Here is a 13,514-nt window from a genome sequence, read left to right as displayed (position 1 = left end):
CAAAAAGAACTGAGGGAAATTTTATATACAAAATCCCATATAAGGGGTTTCATCAAAAATAAATAAATGAGAGGGAGGTCAGACTGAGTCCAGCCCAAAGGCCAGGTGGAACAGCTCTGTCTTGCAGGCCCTGCGGAAAGATGTCAAATCCCGCAGGGCCCTGATCTCCTGTGGTAGGGCATTCCACCAGGCTGGGGCCCTGGTCCTGGTTGAGGCCAATCTAACCTCCTTGGGGCTCGGGACTTCCAAAGTGTTGTTATTTATGGACCTTAAGGTCCTCTGCGGGGCATACCAGGAGAGGCGGTCCCATAGGTACGAGGGTCCTAGGCCATATAGGGTTTTAAAGGTCAAAACCAGCACCTTGAACCTGACCCTGTACTCCACCGGGAGCCAGTGCAGCTGGTAAAGCACTGGATGAATGTGATCCCACAGCAAGGACCCTGTAGGGAGCCTCGCCATGGCATTCTGCACCCGCTGGAGTTTCTGGGTGAGCTTCAAGGGCATTGCTTGCATAGGAGTCCCAAAGCCTAGCTATGTTGTGAATTTACTGCAGGAAGGTCCTTAGCAGCCAACCTGCATTGTCTGTGCTGAAACGCAGCTAGCACTGGAATTGGTTTATGCATGGGTCAAATTGTACTGTGAAGTGTGGGAAATGGTTTTGGATAACACCTAAAGAGTTGTATGGTATAGTAGTTAAGGGAATGAAATGAAGCAGGAAACTGGATAGGGAGGATACTTCTGGGACCTCTGCTGTTGCTTGAGTCTCAAGTGCCCTCAGTGGCATAGAGTACAGTGGTATATCAGGTTAAGTACTTAATTCGTTCTGGAGGTCTGTTCTTAACCTGAAACTGTTCTTAACCTGAAGCACCACTTTAGCTAATGGGGCCTCCCGCTGCCACCGCGCCGCCGGAGCATAATTTCTGTTCTTATCCTGAAGCAAAGTTCTTAACCCGAGATATTATTTCTGGGTTAGCAGAGTCTGTAACCTGAAGCGTATGTAACCTGAAGGGTATTTAACCCGAGGTACCACTGTACCTTCTATCAGCTTCAACCTTGTGGCCCAAGGAGAGCCTAATTACTGTTGTCCATGCTCTGGTAACCTGTAGGTTAGATTGCTATACTTAGGGCTGCCTATGAAGACAGTTTGGAAACTTCAGCAGAATTAAGTGGCCAGTTGCTCACTGGGGCAAGATTGTTTGAGCATCTAACACCAATCCTGCCCTGACTGCACTGGCTGCCAGTTAGTTTCGAGGCCCAATTCAAAGTGTTGGTTTTCACCTATGAAACTTTAAATGGCTCAGGACTGCAATACTTCAAGGAATGCCTGTCCCCATTTGAACTGACTCTGCAATCATCTTCTGAAGCTCTTCTTTATCTATTAGCTTTTAAACGTGCTTGTGGTAGGGGCTTATTTGTTTTTTGTTATGTATTTTGTGTCCTATTTTTATGTTGTAAACCACCCTTTGATCTTCTGATGAAGGGCAGTATACAGATTTAATTCATAATAATAATAATAGTAATAATAACGATCTTTCTTTTTACATTGCTGAAATTCCAGCACATGGCCTCTATGGCCTATCAGCCTTATTTCAGCACCATCACTAGCGGACAGCTCTTGCTCCTTGTATTAACAAGGCCATGAATAAGCATTGCCTGCTTGCAAAGCTTCAGAATGTTGACATGGTATCATCAGTCCTGTTCCTTTCTTTCAATCTTGAGCATGGATAGCTGTGGAGTCTTATCCTACCTGTGCTGGTTTGATGGAAAACTAAAGTAGTTGCTTGGAATAGATTCCTGCTTTTAAAGATTTTCAAAAGCACAGCACAACAGAAAACAAAGGAAGGAGCTGTGTGCATTTTACACACTGGAGGCTCTGAGCTCACTAGAGGCTCTGAGCTACTTGGTGCTGGCCAGCTGACAAATTTAAATACTGTTTGTGAGTCCTGCCCAATTCCTTTACTCTGTGATTGTAGTTTCAAACTCACTATTCTTTGGAATGTATCTCTGGTGAAAGGCACAATCAAGATTTCCCTCTGATGTTCTGCCCTTTGTTAGTCAACTCATGCTTGTACAGCCCAACATCTTTCTGTGCTTGGCCAATAGCAGAAGGTAAGGTATCCCTGCTTAAAATTGCGTGGAGGCGGACCTCTATGTTTGACCTGTATTTGGATATCACATTTGTGGATAATTCACCAGGTTGGTATTTTTAACCCCCCTTCACCTGTGTACTTTCTGCCTTGCACAAAAGGTAAACCATGTATCAGAGTTGCTTGTTTTTGTTCTGTTGTGTTTTGTATGCAGTGGTAACTGTTGTAAAAATCTTGTGACTGTTGTACAATTCTGTGCGGCTGCTTCTCTTAAATGTGAAAATGAACTTGACGATAGAGGAAAAACAGTCCTTCAGCGGGAAAATGGGAAGCATGTATAAGTCAGGGGATTTAAACTCAGTATCCATATTAAATTAACTTTTAGAAATGTTTAGGTGGAAGGATAAGCCAACACTGGGGCATCATGAGAAAGCTGCAGTGTTGGAAAATTCATAGGGAAAATGCTGAGAGAAATCCATTTGGGTGGCCTGCACTAACACCAACTGGGAAAAGTTGTAGAAAATGCGACTTTTAAATGAGAAGAGCAAATACATAGCTCAGTGTATTTTATATAGCAAATTATATTTTGTATATTAAGTTATCTTGCTTGTAACAGGGTAGATAAGAAGAAGCAATTATATTTTGTTTGTAGGAGGTTATTAACATTTCACAGCCAGTAGTTGATTAACTGTTGAAAGACATCTCAGAACATAGAATTTCAAGACACTGTTGTGGAGAAATGAAGGCAGTGCTGACCACAGTGGTAGAAAACTGTTGGCTACATTGTGATGTTTTAGATGCTCGTTATAAAGATATTTCTTACATTTCTGTTATTCTTGGATTTGCTTATGTGAACTTATGGACGCAGCTCCACAAGGTAGGAAAAATGATGGGTGAGAAAAAGCTATACGAAAAGAAGTGAGAAAAATGACCGAAAGGAAGGCTCTTTAGTTAAAGTAAAAAAGGATATTCTGGGGTCCAAGCTATAAGTCAAGTCTTAATATATTTTATGCAACTAATTCTGTAGGAGAGTTGAAGAGATACTAGCAGGAATTTCACTTTGATCATATCCATCCAATCCTTATGCAGTGTCATGATAACAGTATTACTGTGTTTGTGCTTATTTCAGATTAAGAATGTCATTTCTTTCCTGCTAATTTCCTCGTATTAATTATCAACATTATATTTTATAAAGATTATGCTGCAGAAACCATAGGTGTTCTAATAATCTAAACATTTTCCTACCTTGGTCCTGTTTAACTCAATGGGACTTACCTGAGTAGAGAAAGACTGTAAACCTGCTGAGATTATCATTTTTTTTAAGCTGAAGCATTTTCAAGGCTTCACTAGTTTCAGTCCAGTTTGCTTTTGTCTTTTTCTTGAGGTACCTCATGCAAAGAGGTGACAGTCACCTTCAGGAACCTGAAACTGAGAATATAAACCCCTTCTAGGAGCCTCCGGCATATTTCAGTAATTGAAAACTTTTTAAAACCAATCAACTCCTTCTCTCATACACTTAGTAGTGTTAACAGCAGCATGATTCAAGGACTATGCAGTCTTCGCCTTCATTATTTTTTTGGAAAAATCATTGTAGTTTCATATATTTCTCTGTTCGGAAGAAAGTTTAACATAAATCAGTGATGTGCTTGGGAATCTGATTACAGTACTAGATACTTGTGGCATCTGCAGTAAGTGCTTGGCACCCAAACCCTTGTTGTCTGGTATCTGAGAAAAGTGCCTTACTCCTGGTATATTGATAAGGGCATGCCCCGGGGTACTCCATTGCATGTGCTGCCTTTGAAACATTTATCACCTTCTTGGGAGTGGGCACTCATGCACAGGTCGGGTTCGCATTTGGTGACTCATTATTTGGATGATATTCTAATGACTGGCAACTTATCACTGCATCCTTCCAATCTCTAGCATTGGAATTAGGTGTCCCACTGGATACAGAGAAGACCAAAGGCCGTGCTACACAATTACTTTACTTTGGCATTGAACTGGATGTGGAGACTCAGCCCTCCAGGCTCCCAGAGCACAAGCTAGTAGCCCTTAGAGATCTTGTATCACAATTCTGCAAAAAAGAAGGCTACCCTGTGCCAGGTGCAATCCTGTTTCTGTCTTTTATTCTGCCTGCTTTATTTAACATATAATTTACTAAATGTTATTTCAGCCTTGGAGAATATTATATCAGCTTCTTTAATTCCTCTGTATGTCAATATCCTTTGGCTTTCAGCATACCTACTGCTAATTATATATTCCCATTTGCATTGTTTACTGGGGCAAGAACAGCTTAGGGCACACATAAAACACTCCTATTGTCATCATGAATTATCACTGCTCTTTGCTTTTGTTTGCTCTCCTGCAGATATATATGTTTAATTTCAGTTCTGTGTGTGTGAGAAAAAACACTCTTAGTAAAGTTCTATGCTGTGTTCAAACTAAGTGAGTGCCAGAATGTGATGGCTATATAGAAGGGGAAAAAACCTTATTCTGTGGCTGTATCTGTGTTGTGGCTCATAGTAATTGAGACGTTCTCTTGTGGACTGGTAACTGGTTAAAGAATAGGAAGCAGAGGGTGGAAATAAGTGAACAATTCTCAATGAATACAGTTTGATTTCCAGTTATTGTTAATGTTTTCATATATATAGCATCAGAGCAGTGCCGTGCATTGGTGCTGACCTGACTTGTTAGCTGCACTGCCACCCTACCAACTGATACTGGTTTATACTCTTCTGAATTAGTTTAGAAAAGCCGCACCAAACTATTTTAATAAAAGAAGGACAAATCTCTTCCAACTCTATGTACAATTCTTGGTCAGTGGAGGAGTGGAGCATATAGGCACGGGTGAATTAATCCTGGAGGCACACTCGAAAGGAACTTTGGGAAGTGTGGGAAAAACATTTTTAGTGGCTAGCCCAAATGGGAAGTAACCTTCCACTAACTTCCAGTCTTGACTCTGCCTCTAGGTGGTTAGCAGAGTAGGCACAAATCTAGAGAGGGCAAATTCCTTTTCTTCTTCTGATTACTTAGTATAATGATTTGTTAATCATGTGCTTCTAATTTTTGTTTTAAACAACAACAACAACCCAAGTCCCTATTTGCCCCATAATCTCTCATTTCACAAGAGTATGGACAGCAATTACAGAAGCTTTTATGTTCACATAAAACTCCTCCTGAGACACTCTCAATGTGCACTCTCTACTTCTTGGCAACAGAAAGAAGCAAGCCTTCCAAAAGACTGACTTCCACTATGTACACTTAAGCCACCAAAGCGAGAGAAGGATGAATATAGACTTTCAGCCAACTGACTTTCCAGCTTTGTCAGGGATTCTCAAATTAAACCCCCATGCTGAAACCTAAACAGAATTAATGTCCTTCGCCAAATATATCCGGCCTTACCTTTTGTAGCAAAGTTTCCTTCACCCACCCATTTCCTCCTTTAAAAAAAAAAAGTTGTAAGATTCTGAAACTTGAATCTTTTACCAAACTATGGATCCGTCTACACTCCCGTTTGTCACATGATTTCAAGTCATGGGTTCCAGAGGGGTTTGCTGCCTTCTTTCCCCTCGTCTTTTGCAAGTGGCAGCAGGAGGAATAGAAGATGTGGGCAGGTAAGGAAAGAAGAGGATGGGAGCTTTCCCCTTTTGTTCTCCATCACCCTAACATACCAGTTAACATTGAACAGATCAGTTCACTCTGCAGAAATGTAAGGAAGTACCGGTATATTGTTGTTACCTTTCGGTTCAGGGACATGGAATAGAAATAAAAGGTCCAGCTTTTCTCCTCTCTTCTCTCTGCCATCCTGCCACTTCCTCTTCTGCTGCAGTTTGCAGGGGTTAAAAGAAGGAGGTTTGTTTGGTGCTGAGCAAGAAGTGTTTTTGAAGTCGCTAGGGATCACTTTTCAGATTGCCTTAGAATAATCATTCAAGTGGGGATGTGTGGCTTGCATAATTCCCAATTTTGATTTGAAAAGAGCTTAGGAATGTTTACCTGTCTTCAAAAAATATCATTGCAAATAGAAAAGTAGCACACACCAGGGAGAAGTATTTTAGGAAGGTTGCAGACTTCTGGAAAGCTGCAAGCCTTTTGAGTCTCTAACATCTTGTGCATGCATATGTACCATGGCAGGGGGAGACCTAGAGGTAGGCGTGTTGTACATGTGCCAGGAGAAATTCAAGCCTGGTCACTGTCTCTTCTTGGGCGTCCCTCCCAGGGAAATGGCCAAAAAGCAGGGCAAGCAGGCCTTGCAAAAGTGTTTGCAAGGTTGCTGTATAAGCAACTTTACTCTCTCTGTGTGTATTTAGTCAATGAATTCTTAAATCAAACGTCTGACCAGCTCCAAGTTTGAATCAATAGTGTCACAGCTGAGCAAAAACACTGTTCAGTTAAATTAGTAGTCTTTGAGAATCAATGAGTGAAAGGGGAAGGCCAACCAATGAAGCTCAAATTCCACAATGTGTTGTTTTGTTTGCTTGTTATGATGCTCCCAGCCTTGAAGGCTTTCTATTCTTCATTAACTTTGAATAATTTCATTTCATGTCAAGCAGCTTTTCAGCTCTGCATCATCACCGTAATCAGTATTTATTGTTTTGTGGAACAAGTTGCTGCCGTTTACCATTTGTCATGTTTCCGCCTTGCTGGCTCACTCCAGTCTCTAGGCTTCAGTCTCAAATAATTAACACTGGCCTAAAGGGATTCCTGCTAAATCCACCAATTTGTATGTATGCTGAGTGATTGTTTTTCAGAGAAAGTCCTGTGTTCAATTAGTATTACACAAACAGCAATCTTTCAGAATTGTACATATTCTTTGTTTCTGCCTTTTCAAATAAAGAAACCATTTACCTAATCTCCCTACTCTCAAGACGTCATACACTTGCCACATTTCCTCTCAATAGCTGAAAGGTAGCCAAGTCTGTTTGAACAAAAACAAAATCTCACAGGCCAGGATTCAAAGAACCGCATAACTAATGCTGCCTGCCCAGCAGGGATTTGGGACTGTATTGCTGGAATAACAGCTCTCCCCCTTGCTTTTTATATTAAGAGGCGTGTCAACAGCAGTTGTAATATGCTACGGGGAGCACTTTGGGTGGCTTCGAGACCGAAATTGCTGACCCCACTGGGCCATGCAAACAACTGCTATCTGTTTACATCCCACAATCAAAGAATCCTCTGGTACCTTAAAGATAAATTACTGTATTTTTTGCTCTATAAGACTCACTTTTTCCCTCCTAAAAAGTAAGGGTAAATGTGTGTGCATCTTATGGAGCCGATGCAGGCTGCGCAGCTATCCCAGAAGCCAGAACAGCAAGAGGGATTCAGGCTTTCACTGCGCAGTGATCCCTCTTGCTGTTCGGGCTTCTGAGATTCAGAATATTTTTTTTCTTGTTTTCCTCCTCCAAAAACTAGGTGCGTCTTGTGGTCTGGTGCGTCTTATAGAGCGAAAAATACGGTAATTTATTGTCACTCAAGTTTCATAACCATGCCTTGATTCTGAAATAAATGTAGAATTCTGGCTAAGTGCTTACGTAACTGATATGCAAATACAGCTCCTGACTTTGTAAGTTACATGAAGTCCAAACCACATGCTGTTTGGAAATGTGTTAGCATTTAACCAATGGCCCATTTAGATGATGAAAAGCTACCCAGTAGAAATGACTGCAGTAAACAATAGGAAAGGAAGACATAACCCTTTCTCTGCCTCTCATGCTAGATCAGGGGTCAGCAACCTTTTTCAGCCGTGGGCTGGTCCACCGTCCCTCAGACCTTGTGGGGGGCTGGACTATATTTTGGGGAAAAAAATTGAACGAATTCCTATGCCCCACAAATAACCCAGAGATGCATTTTAAATCAAAGCACACATTCTACTCATGTAAAAACACGCTGCTTCCCGTACCGTCTGTGGGCCAGATTGAGAAGGCAGTTGGGCCGCATCTGGCCCCTGGGCCGTAGGTTGCCTACCCCTGCGCTAGATAGAATTGAAGTTGATAATGCTTTTGTTGCAGGAAGATAAGCCTTATAGTTACCCAATTTGCTGAGCTGTTGTACTAATCAGTGCTGTAGAAGATGTCAGAAACAGGAGTTCAGAACTACACCCCCCCCCTTTCACAAATATCAAGCATATTGTGATCTGGGTCAAAAAAATTTTAAATTTGGCACAGCTTGTAAGCTGTGTCCATTCTTCCAAGTTTCCTCTTCCATTTACTCAAAATTTATCATCCGTCTGCATTGATGAGAAGGGGGAGGCAGATAATAAATGATTTTAGGCTTTCATTTGGTTCTGAAGCTGAGTTGAGTGTCATGCTTTAATGTCACACAGGTGAGGAAATCTGGAGAGGCATGAGGAGGTGGCAGTTGAGAAGGGGAAGGCTTCATTCGGAAGAAGACACAAAGATCTTCTCTATCAGTAGTACTAATTCTGCCTAATAATTCATGGCTAATTTTATGTCCCTATCAGAACACTTAGATAGGAATTTCAGGCGTTAGTGAGTTTGGGCATTTTAGTGCAATGCATTCATTCTTAAGAATGAATTATGAGAAGAGAAGACTCCATAGAAAAGACCCTGATGTTGGGAAAGATGGAGGGCAAAAGGAGAAGGGGACGACAGAGGACAAGATGGTTGGACAGTGTTCTCGAAGCTACCAGCATGAGTTTGACCAAACTGCGGGAGGCAGTGGAAGACAGGAGTGCCTGGCGTGCTCTGGTCTATGGGGTCGTGAAGAGTTGGACACGACTAAACGAATAAACAAGAACAACAAATTCATTCTTATTGGCAATATTTGGAGTGTCTAGCATCTTATTCACAGGCAGCTGCTAGTTATTTTGGAGGCATTTGTAAGTCTATTTTTGTCTTTGTTTTTCTTAGCAATAGGAGAGACTGTACCCAAATAATTTAAGGATTTCTTTGATCAAAGCTGGAAATGTGTTCTATTAGCATTCATTTTTAGATTACTCCTTTTCAGTACCTTTAGATCACAGTCCACTGAAATGCAGTTTTTTCTTTTAAAAAAACCACGGGCAATAATTCTTTTTCTGACTAGCTGTTGTAATAGGTGTAACAAAAGCTTTGATAGCATATTCTTCCAACAGTACTGCCTATTTTACATTTTTGCAGTGATGTACTACCACACTTAAAGCATTACAATATTTTTTCTCTCCAAATTATAACTCAAATTCTTTTCTCAAAAAGATGACTATTTCAATTAAGCTCATATTTCAGTTAAGCTCTTGTATCTTCAGGCTTTCTCCCCCTGTATTGGTTTAAATACTCTTCTTCCACCCCAGTTTTGAATTTTTGACATGCTGGCTGTAACCTGAAGATTCTTGGGCTTTTGACTTCTAGGTAGTTTTGAGATTAGCTGGCTTGCACAAGCAGGAAAAATGAGTATAGAGTGTTTAAAGATTTTGACAGGTATAAAAGGTCACCTATTTGTTTATTGGCTTGAGCAACACTGAGAGCTGATGATGAGGTGTCTCTTGTGTATGAACCTAGCTGCTGTTGCAGACACTGTTAAACTTGAGGCACCTTCAGAATTTTTAGCATTTAAAAAATATTTACTGCAAATAAAAATAGGACTCAACAAGAGTTTCTGAAAATATTTGAAATATTTACATTTGTAATATTTCAAAACATATGTATAGTTTTTGTAAAAATAGTTAACATTTGTACAGTATAGTTTTACTTTTTTTGATTAAAGCCCAAATAGGAATAGATTTGGAATCTTAAGATGGGATTCTTGTTTCTTAGGGATCCTTTGTGTGATTTGTATTTTTGTATCTAGGTAAGTGCGTACGAAAACCTGTTCCCATAGAAAAAATATATTTTAAGTTCTAGTGAAGTGAATTAGATGTATACAACACCATAAGGACGGCAGAGTGGAGCGTGTGAGAATGTCAGAAACTTGCCTACTGTACAAAAGGGGAAATGTACATTAATCGATCTTGCGGCTGCTTTTGCCTGTGGCCCTGCTCACCTCCACAAGTATGTGGTGTCCAGAAGGACATATGGCCACTGGGCTGATGTAGGACTTTGCAGGTCACAACCAGCACACTATCCCTTGGTCAGTAGTCCAATAACCAGCACAGGACTTGGTCAATAGCAGGCATAGGCAAACTCGGCCCTCCAGATGTTTTGGGACTACAATTCCCATCATTCCTGACCACTGGTCCTGTTAGCTAGGGATGATGGGAGTTGTAGTCCCAAAACATCCGGAGGGCCGAGTTTGCCTATGCCTGGTCAATAGTCTCACCACAGCTTGTTCTATACTCCTGGTGCCTTATAGCACAGAAAGTTTGTCTTCTTTTTCCACCATTCAGCACCGGCCAACTGTGAAGGAAGCCTAATGAAAGGAATTGGGGGAGGAATTCCTCAGATGCTCCCTAGTAATGACTCTCATCTGTTCACTTCTCTGAGCCTAGGAAGGCATCAGTTCTCTCTAAGCTTAGTGGATTCCCCTAAATTTGTGAAGAGTTATGAATAAGAGCTAACTTTGCAGCATTTTCTGATTTTGTAGTTAATGTATCTTTAGAATGTTTTCCTTTCTCTTCTTTAGCTGTGTTCCATCTTTCCTACGTTCACTCTCCGGTTTCAGCAACACACAGGTAGCATTATGATGTTACTGTGACATATGACAGTATTCCTACGCATATATTCCTTCCATGTAGGAAGAGTTGTGTGCATCGCTTGTATAGACTCATGGGCCAGTGTGTGTTTTGGAAAGAACGTTGGACTTGAACTGGAGGTATTTGGCTTCAGATCCTCACTTAGTTGTGTTTGTATGCAAATCGTTGCTTGTAGCCTAACCTGCCTCACAAGCAGATGGAGTTGGTTTTTATTGGAGATTGTAAGCTGGGGAAATAATTCCATATTCCCTGTTGCAATATATTGTGCTTTGAGTACTGGGAAAATATGATATCTACGAAGACGAATTGGCTTCTTGAAGGGCATTTGAAAACCATACAACGAAGGAACAAAATGGCTCATTTGTTCTTCCACAAACAAATTCAGTCTGTCTGTGACTAAACAAGAAATCAGTGATGTAAGGGTTTACAGTTGCTCCTGTATGCAGACTGGCAGCAATGAATTGTCTCTATAATAATAAGTTGTTGTAGTCTACATAGCTGCAATTGCTTGGAATAAGGACTACAGAATATATTAAGTTCTGATGGAATGAGTACCATACATCTACAAATCCACTTATTCGTTCACCAGAGATGTGCACCTAGAAATACTGGACACCCCCACAGTACATAATATTCTCCCTTGTTTTTGCTTGCACAGAGCTTTAGGAAAAGGAGGAAGAGGTATGAACCTTGTTATGTGCTGAAGTTCTCACCCTGGGCCAGCAGGGGGATACTGTAGATAGTTTTCAATCAGGTCCACATATGCAAATAAGGGACTGAAAGTGACGTTCAGTGATTGGATATTTACAGAAAGTGGTTACTGTTGTATTGTAGTGGAGCTCTATATAAGCAGGCTGGTTGAACCCTTCAGTTCAGTTCAGTTCTGGCTTGTGAATAAACAAGAGCTGTTTGAAGAATCGCTGTGTCGTCTGATATGTTCACCCACAGCTTAACCTCTCATGCTCTTTCTCACCTCCTTACTTCAGCATGTAACTCATTTATCCCCTTTTTTCTTTCTTTCTTTTTTTGTATTTTCAAAACTGCGGGCTTCCAGCCAGGATTTGTTATTTTTATTAATTGAATCACTGTACAACTGCTTGTTATTCAAGGGCTTTATATATATATTATCCTGATCACCACCACCCCAATCCATGTGCGCTTGCCAGAGGATTTGGGGAAGGGTTTGGGATGTAGGTGATGCTGTGGTCTAAACCACTGACCCTCTTGGGCTTGCCGATCAGGTTGGCAGTTTGAATCCCCACGACGGGGTGAGCTCCCATTGCTCGTTCCCAGCTCCTCCCAACCTAGCAGTTTGAAAGCATGCCAAAAAGTGCAAGTAGATAAATAGGTACCGCTCCGGCAGGAAGGTAAACAGCGTTTCCGTGCGCTGCTCTGGTTCGCCAGAAGCGGCTTAGTCATGCTGGCCACATGACCCAGAAAAACTGTCTGCGGACAAACGTCGGCTCCCTCGGCCTGTAAAGCAAGATGAGTGCCGCAACCCCAGAGTCGTCTGCGGCTGGACTTAACTGTCAGGGATCCTTTACCTTTGGGAATGGAAACAAGCACGAATAGAGTCTGGCTAGTAAGCCAAGCCAATATTTGTGAATCGTCGTTTGCCACCCAATTAAAAATAAATTAATCAGCAACTTTCACCAACCACTGGTCACTCAAAGAGCAATTGTAAAATTGCATACATTTGAATAAACTAATAAATTAAACAAGATCTTCGTTTTCCAGTGGGAGTAGTGGCAAGTTTTGACAAGAGAGCTGTACCTTTGTTAGAAAAAAGGACAGCCCGTTTAAAAACAACAGGGAACTTGGACTGACGACACTTGCTATTTTCCATGAGATTGCGCTTGGGCATTCCTCCGGACATCATTGCCAAGAAGCCTCTGTCAGTCAAAATGGAAAGGACTAAAGACTCCCTGGACAGTGTGCTAAGTGTGCACACAGCAGAATGCTTAATGTGGCATGCTTTGGCTGTCAAACAGCAATTTTACAATTCATTTGGAACCATCACTTTAGCCCCTGTGGCTATGATACCCAGGGGTCCCAGGCTTTCGTAAGGCCCATAGAAATGTAAAGGGGACATCTCGCTGCAAAAGTACAAAGCCTGCAGAGAGGAAATGAAAAGGGTGGTTTTGAAGCAAAGCAGATAATACTGGATCCAAATATAGTCTTTCTGGAATGTTGTTTCTCTGAAGAAGTGCTGAGCCATGTCCATAGAGACTTGCAAATGACAAGTTATCAATTTATTTAATTAAACACAACCTTTCATGTTAAACGCCTTTGATGGGTCAATACTCCAGTTTCAGCCATCTTTATAGCTTCTCCCTTGAATTGGATAAGTCATTTTAAATCAGGCATGGATTTAAAAATAATTTAAAGCAGGACTCTCTGAAAGATAGAAGCAATATCTTATGATTATAATTCTAAAGTCAACTTACTGAAGTTTATTCTGGGTGACTTGAATGCGTTGATTTCAGTTTTTTCGTACATATAATAGTTTTGACTAAGCAGCAGCTCACATGCAAATGTGAATGCTTCAGTATAATTTAAAGAAATGGGTTGGGTGGGTGGTGTTTCAAAAATACAACCCCCCCCAAAGACTCAATACATTACTTTAAAAAAATAGATATGTTCAGTGGAGAAAATGAAGATGAAGTTAAAGTCAGCATTGTGTGAAATAAAATCACAAGGAGAAAATTAAAAGGAAACATCCTGAACTATATAAGTTTAGGAGAAGAACCATTAGGAAAATTGGCATTGCACTGATGTTTTTCGTTGACTGTGGACTTTTATAA

At 41.0% G+C, this 13,514-nt stretch overlaps 1 protein-coding gene across 5 annotated transcripts in view; it reads left to right on the top strand.

Moving 5' to 3' along the window:
* Positions 1 to 13,514, top strand: part of TAFA2 (TAFA chemokine like family member 2) — a 134,285-nt gene that overhangs the window by 15,422 nt on the left and 105,349 nt on the right. The gene's annotated exons all lie outside the window — the stretch shown is intronic.

Source organism: Podarcis raffonei, chromosome 10 (genome assembly GCF_027172205.1).
Source record: "Podarcis raffonei isolate rPodRaf1 chromosome 10, rPodRaf1.pri, whole genome shotgun sequence".
Taxonomy (NCBI): domain Eukaryota; kingdom Metazoa; phylum Chordata; class Lepidosauria; order Squamata; family Lacertidae; genus Podarcis; species Podarcis raffonei.
Note: the sequence above shows the minus strand (reverse complement) of the source record. Positions and strands in the feature narration are given on the sequence as shown.